This window comes from Macrotis lagotis, chromosome 2 (assembly GCF_037893015.1).
Source record: "Macrotis lagotis isolate mMagLag1 chromosome 2, bilby.v1.9.chrom.fasta, whole genome shotgun sequence".
Classification (NCBI taxonomy): domain Eukaryota; kingdom Metazoa; phylum Chordata; class Mammalia; order Peramelemorphia; family Peramelidae; genus Macrotis; species Macrotis lagotis.
The window spans coordinates 188,579,709-188,603,647 of NC_133659.1; the positions used below are offsets into that span (position 1 = coordinate 188,579,709).

A 23,939-nucleotide genomic window follows, 5' to 3' on the forward strand; every position below is an offset into this window, starting at 1 on the left:
ACTTGCTATAAAATTATTTTCTTAGTTTTCTGCTTTCCTTCTAATTTTGGTTGTATTGGTTTTTTGTACAAATGCTTTCTCATTTTATATAATCAAATTTATCTATTTTACATTTTTAATGTTCTCTATGTGTTATTTGATTCTAAATTCTTCCCCTCTCCATCGATTTGACAAGTAAACTATTTCATGCTTTCCTAATTTGTTTCTGATAACATCCTTTATGTATAAGTCATGTGCCCATTTTAACTTTATCTTGGTATACTGTGTGATATGTTGGTCTATACCTAGTTTCTGCCATATTGTTTCTAGTTTTCCTGGAATTTTTTGTCAAATAATGAATTTTCTGCCCCTGAAGCTTGAATCTTTGGATTTATCAAGGATTAAAATACTAAATACAGATTTTTTTTTAAAGAGGCACAAAACTCTGGAAAACAGCACCATTGGGATTCAGATCAATATAAAGAGGAGGCATCTAAGAAACCTTTCAGTTCCTTAATCTAAATCCATTCTCTCTAATCTCAAACTTCCTTAGAATGGAGAAATCTCATGAAGACCACATCTATCTGTTTGGTTTCTCTGCAGGCGGTTCATTTGTTCATCTTCTGTTTGCCTTCTCCACATTAAAACTTAGGTGACCTCTCCTCTTAGCTCCCAGTCTCCAAGAGCTGTCTCCCCAACCCTGGTTTATCTTTCTCTCTGGCACAGGACAGCGCCCTTAGTTATGGAAGCCAATTATTGTGTGAGAGCAATTCTAGAAGAAAACAGGGCAAGTAGGGTGAAGATGGGAAGAATGTATGAAGATGGTTTCTTGCCTTCAGAGTTAGAAGGGAAATCTCCTCTCTTTTTCACCCAACTCCTACTTACATTGTCTTGGAATTAGCTAACAGAGATGGTGTTATTTAATCTATAGACTTGGAGTCAAGAAAATCAGACTCTTCCACCTCCAATACTTCCCAGATTTATATGACTCTTGGCAAGTCACACACACACACACACACACACACACACACACATCCAACTCTGTGCCTCAGTTTCCTGATTTGTAAAATAACCTTTGACCCTGAGATTCTTTCCAGTTCTCCATCCCATCCATCTAAGATGCTATGATCTAGGTTTCTTCATTTATAAGATGAAGGAGAGGGCCATTGAAAATAATCTAGTCCCAATATTATTTATTTTATAGAATGGTCTCTGAGGAGCTGAAGGGGGAGGGATACAAGGGAAATTTTTACCTCATCAATAGAATATAAGTTCTCTGAAGGCAGAAATTGTTTTGTTTGTCTTTGTATCCCCAACACCTAGCATTGTACCAAATACAAAGTGGTTGCTTAATAAATATTTTTCAAATTGAATCGAGTGGCTCTGTGCCCAGGTGCCCAGGACTGAGCTGAGTTGGAAGTGAAGGGGTATGCTGGTGCCTGGAAAGGGAGCAAGAGAGAGGTGGGGAGGAGGGGAAACTGCTCCACACCCAGGCTGTGGTTTCTGGTGGGGCCCCAGTGGCAACAGATGAAGGGAAGTGTTTGTTACCCTCTTGACAAAGAGAGTTAAACAAAAATCCAGGTTAGGCAAGATGGCAACAAGGGAGGCAACAAACAAACCAAAAAACTCAGGGCTCCAAGGTCACAGCAGCCCTGGCAGCTGATGGGGACCCCTGGAGCACTGTAAGATGAGAGGGAGGCTCAGTTTTCATTCATTCATGTCCAATACACGTGTCACATACACTCAGAATATTCACACAAGTCTCATAGACATATTCACACACAAACAACCACACAGAGGCACTTACATTACATATACAGCCAGTGTTCACACATTCATACAGTTCTCAATGACTTAGAACTTTGTGGAGGCCAGATGCAGAACAAATGGCTGGGATAGGAAGGAAAACAGATTTCTCTTCTCTGCCCCCAAATGTCTTCCACAGCAGGATTTCATCTCCAAACATCACCAGTAGCTGGCATTCTTCATTTGGCTATGTGACCCATCAGACTAGATATGTATCAGGCTGGAGGGATTAGGAACACAGATGAATCAATGGACAGTAGACAAAGGCATACAATCTAACTCCCTAAAGGTAAGATGACTGTGGAATCCAGGAACAAAGAAATTTTTGACACCTCAAGAGATAAGCAACCTTGGGAAATAATCTGGAGAGCTTCAAGGAAAGACTAATGGATCACTTTAGGAGGATTTCAAGAGAGAACTTCTGGTCACATATAGGTTAAATTGACAATGTCATCTATCCTGGAGGCAGAAAGATAGTGCAGTGGGTAGAGCACTGGGTCTCAGCTGTCAAATGATCTGGAAAGGAAATCACAAACTACTCTAACATCTATGCCAAGAAAACCCCAAATGGGTCACAAAGATGTGGACATGATTGAACAACTTTATCCACTATACCACATTATGCCTCATCTTTCTCATTTATTATGTTTATTTTGATTTGATGATGATAATAATAGTTGGTATTTATCTCATTTGATTCCCACAACTGTGAAAAGTAGAAAGCTTTCATTATTTACCCTAATTATTAGTTACCCTTTTTGCACTTGAGGAAACTGAGGCAAAAAAAGATTAAATGATTTATCTAGGGTCACATTTGAACTCGGGTCTTCCTGACTTCAGGCTCTGTGCACTATTCACTAAGTCACCTAGGTGCCCTAGTGGATAGAAAGGAGTAATTGGATTCAAGTATTACCCATTGAGTGTATGATCTTGGGCAAATCACAACTTCCCAGTGCCCTAGAAGAGAAAGTTTCTGATCAGAGTTCTTTATATTGACCATCAATCAGATCAAAAACAAATGATAATTTAAAAAACAAAAACAAAGTGGTTTGGTGTATTTACTGTAAAGTTTACTAGACCAAGAACCCAGTGCTAGGGTATTTAGTGATGGCTCTGCTGTGTAAACTTGGGAAAGTCCCTTCCCATCTCTGGTCCTTAGTTAAATGAAGAAATAAACTTGAATTTTCTCTGAAATCCTTTCTAGTTCTGACACCACAAAATTGTACTTAGAATGGGCAATGGTGCAACAGAATTCTTGGTAGAAGCTTGACGTCTAGTCTGGGATGTCTAGGAGCCCCTAGAGGCTTTCTGGGGAGGTCCAATGTGGTTTGGGCTTGGTCAAAAACCAGTTGTAGGAGGAACAGCTGCCTCAGGGGTTAGAGTAGTCAGTTGCGACTTGAGGAGGGAGGAAGCCTATAAAGAATGCTTAACTATTAGCAGAGAAAAAATGAATTCAGGAGAGGCTAGCCAGAGTTCCACAAATACCAAAGAGGCTGGAATGTGGGGAGAGAGCCATGTAAAGGAGCTTGAGGGTGAGTCAGGAGAACCATATTCACAAATGACAGCTGAGGTTTAGATGGCAAAATAAGTATAGAGGTAAAATGACCAATCGTACACTGCAGTCAGAGTGGGAAGATTGGGACAATAATTACCAGGAACAAGGACAAACAATATGGGACCTTGGAGATTCTGTCACTACCATCACCTGTGTTATTTGGGCATCACTTTTCCTTTGGGGTTCTCTGTTTTCCTCATCTGTAAAATGATAGAATTGGTTTAGGTGATTTCTAAATCTTCAGTTTTGAATAGTATAATGAAGACCTATAGGAGGCTGTTCCCCTTTATTCATTCTCTATTGCCCCAACCCTGACCAGTGAGACCCAGTTATGCTGTCTTGGAGGATGTGCCTCCCCTGTGACAGCACTCCTGTCCCATCCCCTTGGAAAAGCAAAAAGAGGAGCCCTTCCCTATCCAGGGTCTGAACACAAGATGTACTTCTTGATAATTTTAAAAGAATGTAAAATCCTTGAGGATAAAGACTGCTTCATTCTTGACTTTATATTCCCAGTATCTACCATAGTGCCTAATATGAGGGAAAAGGGAAAAAAGGAAGGAATGGAGGGAGGGAAGAAGATAAGGGAGGGAAGGAAGGAGGAAACGATGAGAGGGAAAAAGGGAATAAGGAAAGGAGGGAAGGAGAAAGGAAGGGAGGAAGAGAGAAAGGGAAGGAGGGAGAGAGAGAGAGAGAGAGAGAGAGAGAGAGAGAGAGAGAGAGAAACATTCAAGTATTTACAATAAGTAAGGCACCATGTTAAGTACTGGGAATACAAAGAGAAAAGTAAAACAGCCTGCTGTCAAAGAACTCACATTCTGATGTGAGAGTCAATACATAAGGACAGCTTTAGCTACGAGTCTATTTTTTTTTTAAGTGTCCAAAAGTCTTTTCAGTAGTATAAAATTTAGAAAAAGCTCAGATTTGTAAATATGTATCCATTCAATTAGCATTTATTAATTTAAGCACATACTATATTCTAGCACTGTGGATAAAAGTCAAGATGAGGGGAGGAGTAGAGGAGAGAATGGGGGAATGAGGAACATTTATTAAATGCCTGACTCTGTGTTAAACACTTTAGAAATATTTAGGTTCAATTATTATCCCATTTTACATTTGAGGGAAACTAAGGCAGACAGCAGACAATTGACTCATAGCAAAAAAAAGGCATCTGAAACCACATTTACTAGCTTGCCTGTAAGTGCTTACAATGTGTTGGGCATCACCTATATGGCACAGTGGGTAGAGTACTGACCCTGAAGTAAGGAGGACCTGGGTTCAAATCTAGCCTTGAACACATTCTAGCTGTGTGACTTTAGGCAAGATCCAACCCTGCTTGCCTCACATCTAGAACATCTCCAGTCTTTCTGGTTCATATCTAGCCACTGTACCCAGTTGGAGAAAGTGAGGCTGATGACATTGCACAGTGTCCCTTCATTCAAATGCACTTCACATACATGTTGTGGGATCATCTCCCTGATGTCAAGGCCTTCTTCAGGAATGGAGGACAAACATCTCAGTGTGTTGGGTCATGTGCTAAATACTGGACATATAAATACACCACAAAAGAAAGTCCTTTCCCTCATAGAGCTTATGTTCTAAAGCATTTCCTTAAAGAGGAAAGTTGTTATTTAATAGTGTTTTCCCTGTTATGTCTGACTCTTTCTGACCCCTATTTGGGTTTTTCTTGACAAAAATATTGTAATGGTGTGTCATTTCCTTCTTCAGCTCATTTTACAGATGAGGAACCTGAGGCAAACAGCTTGACTTGTCCAAGGTCACACAACTAATACGTGTCAGAGGCCAGATTTGAACTCAGAAAGAGATGTCTTCCTAACTCTCAGTTCAGTGCTCTATCCAATGTACCTCCAAGCTTCCCTGAAGAAGGAAAAACAATATATAATAAGAAGCTAGAAGTGGGGAGGAGAGAAATGTAGGTACAGGGATAGGAGAAAGTCACATAGAAGAGAAAGTCTGAAGGATCAAGAATCCCTTCTCTCAAGGAGTTTATAGTCTATTCTATATATCTGTATCTGCACAGAAAAGTGGCTATATAATATATACAAAGTAGATATTGTTTATACATATATGTATATACAAAATATATGTCCTACTCATAGGAGATGGAGTTGGGAAGGAGGCATCGCTAGCATTTTGAGACTAGAAAAGAATCAGACTTTCAGCAGGACCAGGTTGTCAAGAAGGGTTTTGAAGCCAGTAATGCTTGAAGGTGGAAGTGAAGAGAGAATACATTCCAGGAAGGAAGGATGGTTTTGATAAATCTACCAAGAAAAGAGATAGATTGTTGTTCCCCAAGAGCAACAAGTTTGCTTGAAATGCAGAATATACAAAGAAGAAGAAGAATGTGCCATAAGTCTGGAAAGGCAAGGCTGAAGCCAGATGGTAGAAACTTCTTAAAGTCAGATGTCTTTGCCAGAACAGCTCCCTCTCTCCCTCCATACATACGCACACTCATATGGTGCTTGCACCCACCCTCTTATCCAAAAAAACATAAGACTTTGGTACCCAAGCAGGATTTTTAAGATGTGGAAATCTAGTTTGCAGATAATTCCAATGCACAGTTATTTTAAAAGCCCATTATTTGACGTTTGAGATAGCTTGGTGTATAGGAGCCTACTAAGTACAGCATTAGATGAATTCTTTATTCTTCTGAAATTGTGAGGTTTTGACCAGATGATGTCCAAAGTCTCTTCCAGTTCTGACATTCTATATAGTTCTATAAACCTGGATGAAGGGAGCAAGGAGGAAACCTGGGAAGGAAAGCTCAGTTCCATCAAATAGTGGGAGGAGAGAAAAGGTGGCCCTCCAGCAGATTTTGGCAAAGGAAGTAAATTTGGAACAGATGATTTAAAAGCCTGGGATTTGTATGCCTTAGGGAAATTGTGGTTCCCCAAAGTCTGGTCTTATTCTCCCCCACCCCCAACACTTCCATGTGACAATGAATAAGTCAGATAAACAGGAGAAGAATTGAGACTGAGAAGGATGGGGAAAGAAATGAGAAGGGGGGAAGGGGGACACGCATGGCAAGGTTGATATAAACAATCCCAAATTCCAACAAACTGACTCTTCAGTGAATCCAGAGCTCAGGCTAAGTGGTTACAACCTTCCCAGAACACCCCCCCTCCCAAGATGCTGGGCCACCTGGAAGACTTTAGGGGTTTAGGTCCAGGCAACCCCCTTCCCACTTGGCAGAAGCTAAACAGGTCTGATCCCCCACTTAAGTCTCAGGCCCTCAGATCATTCAATTCATTTCAGCAAATGACTATTAAACTTCTACTTTTTGCTAGGCACTTAAGCTATTGCCCTCTGGGAAGGAGACTTGTGTTTTCCTAGACTTACTAGACTTAAATTTACCCCCAGATTTACCAGGCACTTTCACCCTCCTTTTTCATAGCCCCTCCAACAGCTGGAAAGAATGGCCCAAAACTAAAGGCAGAAATGAAGTTTCCACTTTGGCCAGTTTTCTCTGATTACCAAACAGCTGTCCAAGGGGCTGGGAAGACCAAGAGAAGACAGACACACACAGAAACAGAGACAGCTCTCAAGGGAGAAGCAAAGGAATGCAGAAAAGGAAATAGGATGTGCTTAGTGAATCTTCTCAGATTTCCAGTCATTTACTTAGCTTCCTGGGAAGCCTTGGGAACTGGAGATGGCTGAATCTCATTACTAGGGTCCGGGTGCCCCTATTGACCTCCTCTCTGTCCCAGCCTGCCCTCCCCTAGGTCCTGTCATCATTGAACTGGTTCAGACTGAAGGCGCTTCTGTGGGTTAGCTGCGCCTTCCCGTGACCCCAGAAAACAATGGGGCACTGTAGCCCTGTGGTTAGTGACACCGCGAAACCCATGACCTGATTTTTTAGAAAGGAAGAAGATCAGAAAGCATCTTGGAGGTGGGGGAACTGGGTATGTGTAGGGTAAGAACAAAGGTACACACAGTGACCAGAAAAAAAAAATAGCAGAATGGAAACTTTCTCTGTCTTCCTCAACAGGAAAGAAGGGTTAAGAGGAAGAGGCCAAATATTCTCTGTCAAGAACACATCAAGTCTCAGAGGTTAAAAAAAAAGTATAGAACAATTTAGGAGTTCTTGGGCCCTCCTTCCTTCAGCTCTCTCATTGCTGCTCATCTGACACTAAGACGATTCCCTGGTGACGTCGTGGTATGTAATATCCTCTCCAGCTATCATCCTAGATCTCACTTCTGTTTCACTGCCAAACTCCTAGAAAGAGTCAACCCTCTCTGTGTCCACTTCCTTACCATCCACCCACTCTCTTCTCAGCCCCTCTAAGTCTGGTTTCTGACCCTACCCACCAAAGGACTGAAACTTCAGAGATTACCTATGAGTTCCTAAGGATTAAATCCCATGGATTTTTCTCAATCCTCCTTCTCTCCTCCTTGATTTCTCTTGAATTTCAACCCAGTCACCCGCTGACTTATTTCCTGTTCTTCATACAACCCCCTCCTTCTCCAATTTTTACTGGCTATTCTCCACGCCTGGAATGTTCTCACCTCCCTAGCTGCTGGCTTCCCCCAGTTTCCTTCAAGATTCTGCTCAAATCCTACTTCCCCCGCAGGAGAGCTTTCCTGTTCGCACAGCCACACATCCACATTGGCTTGTGCCTTCCCTCTGAGATTCCCTTTCATTTATATGGGGTGATATATCTATATATATATATATATATATATATATATCTCTTACACTTTCAGTAATGGGAATGTTGACTCTCATTAGACTGTGTGATCTTTTTAAAATTCCCCCCTCCTTTATTTGCCAATTAGATGGAGTGCTGAGTCAAAATTTGAATCTTGTCTCAAATACTTACTAGCTGTATGACCCTGTCCAAGTCACTTAACCTCTGTCTGCCTCAGTTTCCAACTATAAAAGGGGAATAATCATAATACTTGACTAATAGGATTGTTGTGATTAAATGTTTAAAAAGTATCAATTAGATATTATCACATTTTTGTAAAATATTTGATATATAGTAGGCATTTAATTGTCTGAAGATTCCAATTCCAATTTCTTTCTTTGCTCTATCCAAAACTCTCCTCCTGGTATATACTGTCTTCCCCTATTAGAAGAAACTATCTTGTTTGCTTATATTAGTATCTCTAGCCTTAGCAAGTAATAAGCCCTTAATTGAAGTAACTAGGTGGCACAATAGATAAGAGCACAGAGTCAGAAAGACTCTTCAAATTTAGTCTCAAATATGTGCCCCTAAGCAAGTCACTTCTGTTTGCCTCAGTTTCCTTATTTGTAAAATGGGATTGGATAATAATACCTCCTACCTCCTAGAGCTGATGTCAGAACCAAATGAGATAATAATTGTAAAGGGCTTAACCCAGTGTGTGGTACATGATAAGTGCTATTCAAATTATTGTTATTTATTATTAATAATATTATAATCTATTAATAATTAGTGATTTATTATCAATCATTCATTAACTCTTTAGAGTTTATATTTGTTTTCTTCAGCACAACCATGAGGAGATAATCCCCATCTTGTGGAGATGATTTGTCAAGGTCACACAGGTGAGTAAGTGATAAAGCCCCCAGGCCTTTATATTCCAAGATCAATGCTTTTTCACTACTGTCAGTCAGTCAATGAGTATTTATTCCTACTATGGAGCCTACTCTGCTTCAGAGCTAAGGACCAGAGATACAAGAAAGGCAAAATAAAAAAAGGCAGAAGTCCCTGCCCACCCCTACTCTGACCCTGCCCTACCACTCACACCCAGTTCACAGTCTAATGTAGCAGATAATATGCAAACAACTATGTACAAATAAGATAGAAAGAGAATAAATTGGAGTGATGAATAGAGAGAAAGACACTAGAATAATGGGGGAATCAGGAAAGGCTTCCTGCAGAAAATGGAATTTTAGCTTGGACTTGAAGAAAACCAAGTAAAAGAGAAAGGAAAATGCATTAAATGTATAGATTTTAGGGGTGGCTAGGTGGCACAGTGGATAGAGCACTGGCCCTGGAGTCAGGAGGACCTGAGTTCAAATCTGGCCTCAGACACTTAATAATTACCTACCTTAACCCCATTTGCCTTGCAAAAAAAAAAAAAAAACCCTAAATGTATAGCTTTTAAGAAGTAAGGATCTTTAATAGAAGAAGCTCTGTATGCCAAACTAGGGTCAGATCCAATGACCTGAAATGGCAAAATAGTGGTCTGAAAGAAGACAATGAGCCCAATCCACCATAGGAAGTCAGCCCCTAGCTTCTGATACTGGTCAAGTAAAACCAGAAAAGTTGAGGTAGATGAGATGATGACATTAATTCTGCAAGGTGAGTCTCTTTAGTCACCACTTTATATATCAGAATGGAGCTGATTTAGAATCAGTTACCCCTTCTTATTCCTTGACTTCTGTCCTCTTGCTCTACCAGGAACTTCATCCATCATATTAGGAAAATAAACCAGTGGAGTTTGCTGCTGTTTTGAACATAAGTGCAAGCCAGCTAAAACACAGAGAAAGGGAGAAAGAGAAAGAATCACTTGACACAGCAGAATCACTTTATAATCTTCAGCATTTGTCTGAAAGTCTTTTGGGGGGCATTTGAGTGGAGTACCAGCCCTGAAGTCAGAAGGAGTTAAAATTCAGTCTCAGACACTTGATACTTACTAGCTGTGTGACCTTGGGCAAGTCACTTAATCCCACTGTCCCTCCCCCCCCCAAAAATAAAATTTTTTTGTCTGAACACATATGGTTCTGACCATCACTACCATATCTTCTCTTCCTAAAGAGTATTTTCTTACTTGCAGACACAGTGAACCCTTACCAAGATGGAATGATCTGAGGATCACCTGCTTAGGCCCTATGATAGATTTAAAGCTAAAAATTCATCTATTCTAACCCTTTCCCTTTCTTCCCTTTCCTCATCTTACAAAGGAAAAGAGATGCTGTATTCTTTTCCCATTGAACAATAATGGACCTAAATAAATGGGCAAATTGGAATATATCCAGATGAGAGTAACCAAGATAGAGGCTGACCAAGAAGCCAGGTCATGGGGCAGCTAGGTGGCCAGTGGATAAAGCACCAGCCCTGGAGTCAGGAGTACCCGGGTTCAAATCCAGCCTCAGACACTTGATAATTACCTAGCCTTGTGGCCTTGGGAAAGCCACTTAACCCCATTTGCCTTGCAAAAAACCTTAAAAAAAAAAAGAAAGAAAGAAACCAGGTCATGCATGAAGAGTAGTTATTATTGTTGGTCCTTCATTCTCAAAGAAGATCAAAGACATCAAGAGGGTGATGTCTTGACTTGCACGTGAATTGGCCTGAAATAAGGTAGAGCTGTGTAGTCATCAGCCCCTCTCCTCCAGAGTTATATTGGAATCCATGATAAGACATACATTAGGTCAACCATGAATATTAGGTAGGGGAGATAAGGAAATAGCAAGCCCAAACAAGAGAGAGACTTACAGGGACCATGTGACAAAGTGATATTTGGGGTAAATGTAATTTTGAGTGGGAAAACTGCATAACCAGAGATAATAGGCAGGAGTAACATTCATCCGCCTGATATACACAATGAAGCCAAGGGGTTCACTCATGGATGGAACATAGTGTGTTTAAGATGTCACTACCTTTTCCAAGAACAGAGCTCCCATAGAAGCATCATGGAAGGGAGAGAAAAGGAATTCTGTATGAGGTTAAGAAAAGAGGAGAGTGTGTGGCATTTCTATCAAAGATGACTGGCTAACCTCACAGAGTAGAATTCACTATTGAATGACTTAGATGAGGCAGCTTAGTGCCAGACAATTGTACTGGTCAGCTAACCAATTAGTACTCTATGTGCTTGTGCCATGCTGGACAAGCTCAAAACAACTTTCTTTGCTGACTTGTTATTAAATATTTAACAAGTTGTTTTCTGAACACATACACTTAGAAGGTGATTAAAAATGTTTATTGAATAGCAGCACTTTCCATTTAATCTACATTATCCACATATCCTCCATCACTTTCTTTAATCTAAACAACAACAAAACAATTCATTAAACCCTGATTTGAATCTTTTGCCAATTTCCAAGGTATAAACACTCACACTGAAATTTTAACCATTGTCTCTCTCCAGAGAAATTAATTCCATTACACCCTGCCTTTGTTATAATTCTCGGCTTTGACTTAGGTCAAGAGGGAGAAAGAAAAACAGATGTCTACCCAAAAGAGACACCCAAGATATCAATGATTGTTTGGTAGTAAAGAAAGAGGTTGGCCAAATTAGTTTTTTAAAATAGCAATTCACATTTATATAAGATTTTAAGGTTTATAAAATACTTTCTCAAAACATCATGAAACTCAGCTACCCTACAGCAGAGTCAGAGTAAAAGGAGAGAGAAAATATAGTACATGGTAGTGGAGAAATACCAAAGAAGGGAGTTGTGATCAGCAATGGCAACAGTGGAAAAATATGGAAGTAACTTTTGTGATGGACTTACCATAAAGAATGTGATCCACCCGTGACAGAGTTGGTGGTGTTGGAACACAGACTGAAGCACATTTTTTGTTATTATTGTTATGATTTTGGGGGGGAGCAGGGCAAATGGGGCTGGGTGGCCTGCCTGGGGCCGCATAGCAGGGTGATCGTTGGGTGTTTGAGGCCGGATTCAAACCCGGGTGCTCCTGGCACAAGGGCCAGTGTTCTGTCCGCCACCCAGCCACCCCTACTATTATTACTATTTTATTTTATTTTGGGTCTTTTTTTCCTCCTTTTTTTTGGTTTTTGCAGGGCAGTGGGGTTGGGGTGGCTTGCATGTCACACGGCTGGGTGATTGTTGGGTGTACAGGGCCAGATATGGGCTCGGGTGCTCCTGGCTCCAGGGCTGGTGCTCTGTCCACTGCACCACCTGGCCATATCTACAATTATTACTATTATTTTTTTAATTTTAATTTTTTTCTCTCCCCTTTATCACTCAAGTGAGTCTATATTTTGGGGGGGAGGGGGTATTTTGTCTACTCTTAAACAAGAATATTTTATTAACATATAAAAAATTATTTGTACAAAATGAGAATAAATAGAAAAAAAAATCATGAAAAAGGCAGTGCAAGTATTTTTATTCCCACAAAGAGATAAAGAAACTGAAGCCAAGAAAAGGTGAGATACCTAGGGTCATCCAGCTAGCAACTATAAGAGGTAGAATTTTTTAAAAAATGAAAAGAAATATGGAATGAGGCCAGGATCCTTGGACACAGGTAAGGGGATGATCTTAGGCTTTGGAAGCAGTGAAAATTGACGAGATCCAATTGTTCAGTTAAAAAAAACTTTTATTAAGCTTATTTATTTATTTATTAAAGCACAATGCTAGACCTCAGTTTACAAAGATAAAAATAAAACAGCTCCCTGCCCTCAAGGAACTTACATTCTACTAGGAAGAGAGGAGAAGGGGCAACATGTACATAAAAAATTAAATATAAAAGATAAAAGCAATGTCCAGAGGGAAAGCATGAGCAGTTAGAAGGATCAAGAGACACTGTAGGAGGTAGCCCTTGAGCTGAACTTTGAAGAAAGGGAAGGATTCCATGAGGAATCATGGAATTCCATAAGGAACAAACTTCCTGATCCTGAAGATTAAAAAGAAAGAAAAGAAAAGAAAGAAAACCTAGAATCTAAAGGGTGCCTTAGATAGTATCTTAGGTAATTGGAGAATGGCTGATTTGGGTAAGTTAATAGAATGAAAAATGAAAAGGGCAGCTAGGTGGCACAGTGGATAGAGCATTGGCCTTGAATCAGAAGGACAAAAGTTTGAAACCAACCTCTGACACTTACTAGCTGTGTGACCTTGGGCAAGTCACTTAACCCTGATTGCCTTATCTCCAGTTGTCTTGATTCATATCTGTCCACTGGACCCAGATGTCTCTGGAGGAGAAAGTAAAAGCTGGTCACTTAGCACAGCACCTCCTTCCTCAAATCTAATTCACGTGCTTGTTGTGACATCATCTCCCTACTGTTGTGACCTTCTTTGAAAATGAAGGACAACATTATTGTACCTTAAGAAATAACTAAAGATAACTAGGTATTGTGAACTGATGCAGAGGGAAGTCAGCAGAACCAAGAATAATTTCTACAAGAACAATAACATAAAGAAAAGAACATTAAAAGATTTAAGAACTCTGATCAAAGTTATGACCAACCATGACTCCAGAAGACTGATAATGATACATATCATCCACTCCCTGAAAGATAGTGGAAGCAAGATGCAAAGTACATGGCCACTGTGAATTCATTTTGGTCAAAGAAAGACTAGACTTAAAGAGTACACTGAAGTACTAAGGAAATTACTGTGTCAACTGACCCCCCTGATCCTTCAAGTATTTCTATGCTTATTTCTTTTTTTTTTTTTTTTTTTTTTTTTTAGTTTTTGCAAGGCAATGGGGTTAAGTAGCTTGCCCAAGGCCACACAGCTAGGTAATTCCACGTAGCTGATCCTCTATGTTTATTTGTTCCAAGGCTTTTTTGTCCCTTCTTTCTCCTGATTTTTAATTTTGGGATTGAAGGGAAAAACAATTTAGCAATGCCAAAAACAGAAATCTACTGAAACATTTTTAAAATATCCAAAGAAGTTTTGTGATTTATTTTATGTAGTTATGAATATAGACAACTATAAGCTATCTGTATAACTATAGATAAGTATATAATAGAGTATATATAGAAAGAGTATAAATATATAATAAGTATAAAATAGAGGTCTATATCTGTATAGGTAAATAGCTATATAGATCCATAGATCTATCTATATAGAATATAGATAACCATAGATACATAAATAGCTATAGATAGCTATAGATATATAGCTAGATAAATGGAGTTAGACATCTGGATAGCAAATGATAGAGAGATAGAGGTACTGTAGATATATTTTATAGAAGCAGCCCAGTGGCTCAGTGGCTAACACACCAGTCCTGGAGTCAAGAAGATTTGACTTCAAATCCAGCATCAGACATTTACTAACTATATGATCCTTGGCAAGTCACTTAACTCTGTTTGCCTCAGTTTCCTCATCTGTAAAATGAGCTGGAGAAGGAAATAACAAGTCACTCCTATATCTTTTTTTTAGGTTTTTGCAAGGCAATGAATGGGGTTAAGTGACTTGCCCGAGTTCACATAGCTAGGTAATTATTAAGTGTCTGAGGCCGGATTTGAACTCAGGTACTCCTGACTCCAGGGCCTGTGCTCTATCCACTGTACCACCTAGCCACCCCTCACTCCTATATCTTTGCCAAGAAAATTCCATTCAGTGTCATGAAGAGTCATCCATGACTAGAAATGACTGTAGAACAATAATATTTAGATCTATAGATCTATCTATATCAATAGATTATAGAGTTCACCTTTCAATACTTCATATTTCATATATATATATATATATATATATATATATATAGGTATAGCTTTAGATAGATTATATATATGCCTAGATATATGAAATATCAAATGGAGTTTTATATATAATCCTCTTTTTATGTTCTGTTATGGGAGAAGGAGGAGGGAAAAGAGAAAGAGGAAGAGAAGAAGAAACTCTGACTTCATCTCTGTGTGTACTCCCTAACCAATACAGATCACAACCCTTCTACTGGCTCCATGACCTAAGAAAAGGCAACATTTCAACCTCAGTTTCTTCAGTTGTAAAATGGTGATAATATCTGTACCATTTACCTCCCAGAGTGTCCTGAACATCAAATGGAGAAATGTGTGAAGCATTTTTACAATACTTAAAGCATTAGAGGCATTTAATGTTTTGATGACTAACTCTGTAAAATGTCAGTTATTGTTATTTTTGTATCATTACTGCATCAATCCACATGCATTTATTGAGCATCTACTAAGAGCTGGGCACTGTGCCAAGTCCTGGAGATACAAAGACAGAGATGAAAAAGTCTCTGCCCTCAGATAACTTATATTTCACTGAAGGAAATGACATACATCTATAAAATGCAAGGCTATTTCTGGGTAATGTTAGGGATTGTTGTGTGTGGGAATACTGTAGGTCTTCATCACCTGGTGCCCTTGAGCATCAGAATGTTGTTTTACTAAGTGCCATGGCAGTGGTAGTGGATTAGAGACTGGGGAGGATATTTAAGCACTTGTACTCTGGTGAATAAACTGAGATCTTGGTGTACAAAAGGGAGAATTTGTCTTCCTTGTCTCCCACCCCTCCAACACTCTCCTGGGGGAAAGGATAAGGGAGTCGGAGTCTGGAAAGGGACTCAACAGGGATAACTACTATGCCAATCAATAAACATCTCTTTAGAAATCTGAAGAAATTCATTAGCAGAAGGTGAATACTTTTGTGACAAGCCTCTCCAGACTTAGCTGGGTTATCAGGTAACACATTTTCTAGCTTGAGCCTCTTGAGCCTCCAGGTCTTCCTAACCTGTCAGAGAAATATGATTACTTCTGTATCAGTATAAAACATAGGAGAGAAACTTTAGTGGAAGGCAGTGAAAAGGAATAATAATAATAATTGATAAAAATCATAATAATACCCTTCTATAGCACTTTAGTTAGTAAATATGTACCTTCTAACTCTAGCTCTGGCTTAGGTCCATATACACTACGAGTCCAAGCCTCAGCTTGTGTTTGTATTGTAAGGCGCCTGTGTCTTTGCTCATCAGACTGGGGGAGCTCCCTGGTGGGTTATACTATGTTACTTCATTGTAGGATTTAAACTGGAAGAACCTTAGAGGTTTTATAGTCCAGTCAGTTCACTCTAAAGTTTGAGAAATTTCAGAATAGAGAGGTGAAATAATCTGCCCAACAAGACACAAATGAAAAGGAATAGCTAGGATTTGAACCTGACTCTAGATTAGTTTGGGACCTTGCAGAGCACAAGAATCACATCTCCCCCACAAGCATATGTGGCCACAGAGCAATGATCCTTAGCCTTGGGATCCATGAACCCTGAAGGGACCTGTAGATAAATTTCAGGGGGATCTGTGAACTTGGAATGGAAATATATGTAGGTCTATTTTTACTATATACATATGTACACAACATACACACACACACACACACACACACACACACACATATATATATATATATATATACATATATATCTTCATTTCAATATAATTAGTTTCCTTTCTAATCCTACACATTTCATATTGTGCACTTAAAAGCATATTGAGAGGAGGGGCATAGGTTTCACTAGACTGCCAAAGAGGGCCCTGATACAAATATAATACTAAAAACCCCTGGTGTAGAGTCTTGGATTAAACTAGCCTAAGCTTTAAGCACAATTATACCCATTAGACCAAGAGTTCTCAGAAGGCAAGGAGAAAGGAATCTCAACCCAATAAAACTAGAAACTTTCTAAAAATAAACACTATTTCCCTTTTCCCACAGGGAATGCCAGGGTCAGAGGGGGCAAAAGTTGGGTCTCCCCCATAGTATTGGGAGTTTCCCAATGACAGGTTTCATTTCTCTTCTTATTGTTCTCTACTTATTAATGACAGTGTGTCAGACATTAGGCATATGAGAACAAATAATGAAACAATCCCTACTCAAAAAAAGTTGACATTCTAATGGGAGTATACATCAAGCATACATTAAAATATATAAAGTTTGAATATAAAATTTATAAATACATACATATACAAAAAGTAGTTAAATACCCAGAGCTTGGGAGGAAGGGTGCTTTCATTTGGAGAATGAAGAAAGGTTTCAGACAGAAAATAGTGTCAATGCTTCAACAAAAGGCACAGGATGGAGCCCAAATAGGGCCCACAGTGGTCATCCAGGCCAGGCTGTCACAGTAAATGTCATTCAATTCAATGTGAAGGTTTCCATGAGGATCATTGGCTATTGAAGAGAAGGGTGTAGATAGTTTTCTACTTTTCCATTTTTTCCAAGCATGGCAGCAGCTGAGTTGACTAGCAATGAATTGACCCCATTCCTTTATTTGGACATTGGATACCAGTGTTTTTAAAGGAATTCCTAACTATGGGCTCTTCTCCTTTTAGCCCTAAAACTTGCTGTTCTCCCAGGCTAAACCCCTTAAAGAAAGAAAAGAAAAAGAAAAAAATAAATGCATTTAGCATCTATAAATTAAATGAATGGCATCCCCCTCTCTGGAACAAGGCTGCCTGGGGCCCCATCTAATCAGAAGCTTAGAGAACAGCTCTGCCCCTCCCCCCAAGAATCAGTCTCTTGAAAAATCATCAGCAGACACTGAAGCAAAGCTGGGAGGCAGCTGCTTCATTCTCATGCTGGGCATGTCTCTACCCAGGAGCCTATCCATATCCTGGACTGGAGAGCCATTCCTGGTTCATTCCAGGGAGAGTGTGATGGACGAAGACAAGAGCGCTGCAAAGCATGCAGTCTCATCCATCACTATAGGCAGATGGGGGTGGAAAAGAACCCTGAAAAGGAAACTTGCCAAGGGAGATTGCGCTAAAATTTCAAAAATCAGAACTAAAAAACCAACCATAACTAGACCCAAGAGGTAGTGTGGTTTAATGGATAGAGAGCTTTACTGGAAGACCAAGGTTCCAGTCTTACCTCTGACCTGTACTGGCTATATGACCCTGGGCAAATCACAACCTTTCCTCATTCTAGGCAACTCTGTAAAATTATAAATTGTGGAGAAAGTGTCAACCTGCATTGTTACAGACAATTCTCTATGCTAATTAAACCATAGGTTCTTTCCCTAAATAGAAACATGAATAAGGGTGTTCTTCCCACCACTACCTTGGTACCTTGTTTCTTCATGTCCATCCAGTTTGGCATATTATTTAAATTGCATCTCTAAGCTCTAAACTGGGTCCTTTTCTCCTGATGACCTCATCTGCTCCAGTATAATCACCATTCCTAGGCATGTTCCTAGATTCATACAGCCAATCCTAGTCTCTCTTTCAAGCTAAAACTCAAAGCTTTTCATCAAGTCTCAATCCTCATGATTTCCCTATAGGATTTGATGATGTCAACCAATACTTCCTTCTTTATTTTTCTTTCCTCCCTGGATTTTTGTGACATTTCTATCCTCTGGTTCTCCTGCTCTGTCTCTTCAGTAGAATGTGAAGTCAGCAGTTCCAGATTCAAAACCTCTTTCTTACCTGTGTGACCTTGGGCAAGGGTATCACCTCTCTGGATCTCCATAGCAAAAACTATAAAATGAAGGACTTGGATTAGTTGTTCTAAATCTATTATCCATGTTCCAAATGGGCCCTTGGACCCTCTACTCTTCCTACATTCACTCTCTTGATAATCTCATTAGTTTTCATGAACTCACCATTTATACAGATGACTCCCAAATCTCCACATTTAATCTTAATCTTGCTCCTGAACTCCATTCCCACATCACCAACTGTCTGAGGGAATAATTACTCTTAGAAGTCCCATGGGGGTCTTAAACCCCACATGTCCAAAATAGAATTTCTTATCTGTCTGAAAAATCTACCCATCTTCCTGATTTGTCTATTTCCATTGAGGATACCACTACCACTATACTACTACCACTATAACAACTACTACCACCACCACCACCACCACTACTACCACTATCACCACCACCACTACCACCACTACCACTACTACTACTACCACTACTACTACTACTACTACTACTACTACTACTACTACTACTACTACTACTACTACTACTACTGCTACCATCACTACCACCACCTGAGCCAACAGACTTTGCTAAGATCTCACAGCTAGTAAAGTGCCTGAAACTGGATTTGAATTTGGGTTTTCCTGACTCTATCCTGACTCTTTTCCCAAAGCTCTAGCCACTGAACCACCTCACTGCCATCACCCACACTCCTAATCTGGAACCATTTTCAGCCCTTCCCTCTCCCTTACTCTATATTTCCAAACCAGTTGCCCAATATTTTCCAATCTACCTCAGCATCTCTCCCATCTATCTTCTTCTTCTACTTATATGACCATTCCCAAAGTTCTAATCTTTATTAACTCTCATATGAACTTTTACAAAAATTTCCCAATTGGTCTCTTAGCCTCTCAATTCTCTCTTCAATCTGCCCTCCACACAGCTGGCATTCCTATAACATAGCTTTAACTAGGCCACTCCCCTTCTCAAGAAGTTAGAATGGCTCACCTTTGCTTCTAATATAGAAGTTTTTAATCTGGGGTCCCTAAGCCATTTTTAATATGTTTTTCTATTTTAAAATACATTTTTATATCTATTTCATATAATTGATCTCCTTTTTAATCCTATGTTTTTTACTTTATATATTTAACAACATGATTCTGAGAAGTCCATAGGCTGGGATCTATAAAGAAAAAAAAATTCATAATAGTATAAAATACAATTCCTTCCATTTGACAGGGAAAGCCTTTCGTATCTTATCTGTTAGACTTCTTCCAGACTTAGTATAGATTATTCCCCATCATGTCTTTTCACCTCTGCCAGACTGGCCTAATTATTATTATTCACATAAAGACATCCCATTCTCCATCTCTGTGTCTTTTTTACAGGTTGTCACCCCTATTTGGAATACACCCCCATCTCACATCTGCCTCTTGGAAAGCCGAGCTTCCTTCAAAGCCAAAACCAATTCCTATCACCTTCCTTCCCCCCACCCCGGGTTACTTCCACATAGACCCATACTTCTAATTATCATATATTTGCTTTGTATATTTTTTGCATTTACTTATATGTAGACCTGTGGTTTCCTCTAGTCAAAAGTCCCTTGAGAACAAAGATCTTCATTTTTTTTTTTGCCTTTGCATCCTTATGGACAGACATTTAACAAATGCTTACTGATTGATTGACTAATTGATGGAACAATTCAACTACTATTTTCCTCTGGTCTGGTCATAAATCAATTTTTTTGGTTGTTCAGTCATTCAGTCATGTACAACTTTTCATGACCCATTTAGGGTTTTCTTTTTTTTTTTTTAATCTTGTCAAGATTGAACAAGGTGCCTCAAAAATTTCAATTCCAAGGCAAATAACCTTCTAACACCATAATTACTTTAGCAGACCCGGTTCCCCTTGCTTCTGCAATGTCATGCAGTCAGTGATCAAGTTTGCAATATCTGGGGTTTTCTTGACAAAGATACTGGAGTAAATTGCCATGTCCTTCTCCAGATCATTTTGCAGAGGAAGAAACTGAGAGAAACAGGATTAAATGTGAGTAAGTGTCTAAGGCCAGATTTGAACTCAGGAAGATGAGTCTTCCTAACTCTAGGTCAAACCATAAAATCAAAACTGATAACTAATTTAGGTCTGATTTTTAGAAATAGGGGTTCAGAGTACCAGTTAGACACCATTCACACTCTATGTATACCAATGGATTTAGAGCACCAAGTTCCTCAGAAGTCATCTAGTCCACTCTCTTCAATTAATAGATGAAGAAACTGAGGCCCAGAGATTAACCACCAAACCCAAAGTCTTTGATCCAGCGACACTGGTCTCCTCATTGTTTCTCTAACTAGATGATCCTTTTATCAACTCGGAATTTTTCCTGGCTATGTCCCATTCGTGGACTGTTCTCTCTCTCTCTCTCTCTGTCTCTATCTCCTGGCTTTCCTAGCTTCCTTCAAATTCCAGCTCTATAGGAAGCCTTTCTGGTTCCCCTTAACCCTAGTGACTTCCCTCTATTGATTATCTCCAATTTATCCTGTCTATAACTTGTTTGTGGGGCAGCTAGACAGTGCAATAGATAAAGTGCCAGGCCTGGAGTCAGGAAGACTCATCTTTCTAACTCTGTCACTCTGGCTAAATTACTTAGCCCAGTTTGCCTCAGTTTCCTCATCTGCAAAATGAACTGGTTAAGGAAACAGCAAACCATTCCTTAGTATCTTGGCTAAGAAAACCCCAAATGGAGTCACAAAGAGTCAGACACAGTTGAAACAACTGAACAACAACAAAAATATTTTGTTTGTACATTGTTGTCTTATATTTTCTCCCCTGAGAGAATGTGAGCTCCTTGAGAATAGAGGCTGTTACCTTTCTTTGTACACCCAACACTTAGAATAGTGTCTGACACAGGCATTTATTGACTGGCTGAATGACCAGTATTGTCAAGAAAACCCCAAATATTGCAAACTTGATCTCTGGCTCTGCATGATATTTCAGAAGCAAGGGGAACCGAGTTTGCTAAAGCAATTATGGTGATAGAAGGCTATTTGCCTTGGTTGTGAGAGGCAGAGGTAGAATTTCAACCATGGTTCTCTGACTCCATGCAGCTTCTTTGAGAACCTACTGACCAAATCAAAAATATACTGACCAATTAGCAACACTAGATGGAGGAAAGCATAACCTCCTCCTCCTAAAATACCAAGAATCATATGAAAAGGAAATAGTGGGGGAGGGGGGAGAGAACAATATATGCCAGACATGACCAATCAACCTGACTGATTACCTCCCTTCAGTTCTTTCCACCTATCCCTTCTATCACTAGAAACATAACTAGGGTAAGTGATCCGAGCTCTGTCCCAGGTTGCAAAATTACTGGGCACTAACATCACTTGCTATTCCCCAGAAAGCCAGAAGATACAGAATAAGAAACAACCAGATAGTACAGCTACTGATTCAGCCCTCCCCTCCTTCCCTGCCTGTGTTTGGCTGCCTTTCTCAGAACCATGAGGGCCTGTGTGGTATTGTTTCCCCCGTGGTAGTTTATGCTGTTTATCCCATGAGAAAAAATATTAGTTAATAGAATCACAAAATTCCCACCCAAGTTGGGGAGACACCCAGATGTCTTACCCAGCTCTATTATGAGTCTTTGGAGAGGTCTTAGTAACTATAAAAAGCGAGAAAAGGATTTATTACTTAAGAACTTGAGCAGTGACCTGTATGGGGTTGAATTATTCTGTTTGTATGCTTATTCTCCCCATGCCCACCCCAGGTAAGGAATCTGTCTTTCCTTGTTTCCCCTTAATTGAGAGGCCCTAGTCTAGATATCAATGGAACCCATCATTCTGAAGGGGTTTTCTGATCGGCTTAGAAGAAGGAGGGATTAAATCTAAAGTTAGAAGATCAGAACCAAAATTGGTTGAAAGTCCACGTTGGAAGGCCCCAATACAACACCAAACTCCATAGAATCACGACTAGTCAATCTAGGCCTAGAGAACTTTAGTTAAGGATTAGTCTGGTCAGTCGGGGACCAGGGATGTTTCTTAATTACTTCACTCCAGTTTATACTTTCTGAATTTTAGTCTTTTTTTCTTTCCTAAATTAATTCTAGAAAATGCAGTTTGTGGACTAGAACATGTAAATACTGGGCTGGGGAGTGATAAAAGCAGAGGAAAGAAAGTAGGTGATTGGGATTACTATACCAGGAGACCTCTCTCTTAATCTCAGTTTCTTCTGGAAAATGGAGATAAAAATAGCATCAGATCATAGATTTAGAACTGGAAGGACTCTTGAAGATCTTCAGGTTCACCTTCCCTCCTCCTCCCTTAGAAGAAACTTGGAGCAGTTAAGTGACTTACCCAGAGATAGTGATTATTGGAGGAAGGATTTAATTCTGTTCATCTCTCTCTCTCTCTGAGTTATTGTGAGAATCCAATAAGATCAATTCATAAACATTTGTTAAGTATTTATTATGTGCTTGGCACTGTGCTAATCACTGTTCTATAAAGAAAGATAAAGGACATTTCCTGCTCTCAAGGAGCTCATAGTCTAATGGAGGGAAAGATAACTTATAAAAAGAAGCTGAAAGGGTGGATGGGGATGAAGGGGGGGTCCAGTATGACCCAGAGGAGTACAACCATGTGGGAAATGAAGAAATGGCTAAACTACACATCCTCTTTAAATGGTTGAATGGTTCTTGTCATTCGTTATTGAAGAAGACCAAAATGATATCACTATGTTTGAGACAAATTACAGTGTGTCTGATTGTGGCTGATCAAACCATATGAGCTTGGAATGCTTTACCACAGGTTGGGAACAAAAGTCCATGTAAACACCTGGGGTAGGTACTCCAAACTTATGGATGTCCTGTTTCCTTTGAGCTGCTTCAATTCTGTTTTCCTCATAGAGTGTAGTCCCCTCACTGGTGTAGGCATGGCATTCTGGGTGGTCTTGTGCCAATGTCTCCTATGCTGTACAATTAATTTTAAAGTTCTTCAATGAAACCTTCAGGGTGTTTCAGTATCATTTCTTCTGACTCCCTTGTGAGTGCTTGCCCTGTGTGAGTTCTCCATAAAATGGGTTTGTTTTTTGTTTTTTGTTGGTTTTTTTTGGCAAGCATATGTCTAGCATTCTAATATTTCCAGACCATTGGATTCCCTATAGTAATGTTGGAATGCTAGGAAGTTTAGTTTGAGAAAAGACCTCAATGTCTGGTATCTTCTCCTGCCAGATGATCTTCAGAATCTTCCCAAGTCAATTTAAATGGAAGATATTCAGTTTCCTGACATGGTGCTTGCAGACTGTCCAGGTTCCACAGGCATATAGCAATGAGGTCAGCACAATGGCTCTATGGACCTTCAGTTTGGTAGTCAGTCTAATACCTCTTCTGTCCCATACTTTCTTTCAGAGCCTCCCAAATACTGAGCTAGCTCTGGCAATGAGAGTGTCAACCTCATTGTCAATATGTACCACCTTGGAAAGGACACTGGCAAATTAAGTGAACTTGTCCACAATACTCAAAACTTCTCCATT

At 39.6% G+C, this 23,939-nt stretch overlaps 1 long non-coding RNA gene and 2 other non-coding genes across 4 annotated transcripts in view; 1 reads left to right on the forward strand and 2 right to left on the reverse strand.

The window, feature by feature from the left end:
- The window catches only part of LOC141513800 (uncharacterized), a 94,051-nt gene that overhangs the window by 9,311 nt on the left and 60,801 nt on the right, over positions 1-23,939 (reverse strand). Inside the window, exon 5 of one of the 2 annotated variants that reach the window (XR_012475881.1) lies at positions 9,438-9,819. The exons of the other annotated variant lie outside the window; for it this stretch is intronic. This is a non-coding gene — a long non-coding RNA (uncharacterized LOC141513800). Of the gene's footprint in view, positions 1-9,437; positions 9,820-23,939 lie in introns of those variants that run through there. 2 annotated transcript variants of the gene reach the window in all.
- On the reverse strand, positions 20,229-20,362 carry LOC141515735 (small nucleolar RNA SNORA66). The gene has a single exon (XR_012476482.1). It is a non-coding gene; the product is annotated as a small nucleolar RNA SNORA66 (small nucleolar RNA).
- LOC141515737 (small nucleolar RNA SNORA66) lies at positions 21,371-21,506 on the forward strand. Its single transcript, XR_012476484.1, has one exon. It is a non-coding gene; the product is annotated as a small nucleolar RNA SNORA66 (small nucleolar RNA).